This window comes from Suncus etruscus, chromosome 7, assembly GCF_024139225.1.
Source record: "Suncus etruscus isolate mSunEtr1 chromosome 7, mSunEtr1.pri.cur, whole genome shotgun sequence".
NCBI classification, from domain to species: Eukaryota; Metazoa; Chordata; class Mammalia; order Eulipotyphla; family Soricidae; genus Suncus; species Suncus etruscus.
In genome coordinates this window covers 62,215,225-62,216,460 of record NC_064854.1, presented here as the reverse complement: position 1 = coordinate 62,216,460, position 1,236 = coordinate 62,215,225, and the positions used below count along the sequence as shown (strand labels likewise).

Here is a 1,236-nt window from a genome sequence, read left to right as displayed (position 1 = left end):
CGCGCACACACAACCTAGGACACAGGACAGTCAGTGCAGAACAGATCTAGTTCTTGAGTTCACTCTGCGTCAGTTCTGGGGCTACCTCCCACAGGAGCTGGACTGGGCAAGAGGGATCCCATGACCACCCCTAGCCTGATCAGTGTGTATGTGGGAGGGTGTCCAGAGAAGACTGATGACAAGTAACTCCCCCTTGCTGTGAGGCTGGAGAAGGTGGTGAGGGTCGCAGAAGGGGACTGCTGGGAGAGCCAATGGCAGGAGGCAAGTCAGGAGAAAAGAGATGAGGGCCAGTTTCCAGGAAGGCAAGGGGCTCCCTCTCTTCCCCAGAGCCTCCAGGGAGTGATAAATGTGATCTGGAGCCCAGCATTGCTGTACCCAAAACAAAAGAGGCACTTCTAGAGGCCATCTCTGCCGGGACTCGAACCCGGAACCTCTGGATTAGAAGTCCAGCGCGCTCGTCCATTGCGCCACAGAGACCTTAGCGCGCGCAGAGCATCAGCACCAGAACTGAAAAAGCACTCACCTTCTGCATCACCCACCAGCTTTCCACCCGGCCTCCACGGAGCGCCAGGCGGGCGGCTGCAAAACCTGGAGTGGAAGCGCCAGCCTGCGCCCGGGAAGCCGGGAAGCTGGCGGGCCCGGAGGGCCCCGAGGCCCCGGCTCAGAGACGGCGGTTCCAGCCCCCAGCCCTTCCGTGCAGGAGGGCAGAGCTCGCCTCCCTCGCTGCCCTCCCTCCTGGGCACCGCACGCCGGGGCCAGAGGCTGATTCAGAGGGAGCCCAGCCCAGCGGAGAAAGTTATCCAGGCTCCAGCCTGGTGCTGCCTCCCAGACTGCTCTGAGACAGACCCTGCAAGCCTTCCTTCCACACACACCCAGACCACTTCCTTCTCAGAGAAGCCAGTACAAGCAAGCCGCAGACCCTGCGAGCCTTCCACACTGACAAGGGGGATGTGACAACATGCCTAGGGCCAGCGCCAGGGCCAGCTCATGCCCGCCAGGAGTGTCTGTCTGCAGGGAGAGCTCGATGTTGGTGCAGCAAGAGTCCTGGGGGTGATGAGGAGGTGTGGGGGGTTGGGGTGGGAACCAGTGTGAGGGACTCAACATTCACACTAGGAGAAAGGACGGAGTGGGGAAGCAGAGCAGTGGTGTGTGTGTGTGTGTGTGTGTGTGTGTGTGTGTGTGTGTGTGTGGATTAGCATGTGAACATGTGAGTTGTGTGTGCATTGTTTACATGTG

At 60.2% G+C, this 1,236-nt stretch overlaps 1 non-coding gene across 1 annotated transcript; it reads right to left on the bottom strand.

Annotated features, from left to right (window-relative positions):
- Nucleotides 1–403: 403 nt before the first annotated feature.
- TRNAR-UCU (transfer RNA arginine (anticodon UCU)) lies at nt 404–477 on the bottom strand. Its single transcript has one exon. It is a non-coding gene; the product is annotated as a tRNA-Arg (tRNA).
- Nucleotides 478–1,236: the final 759 nt, after the last annotated feature.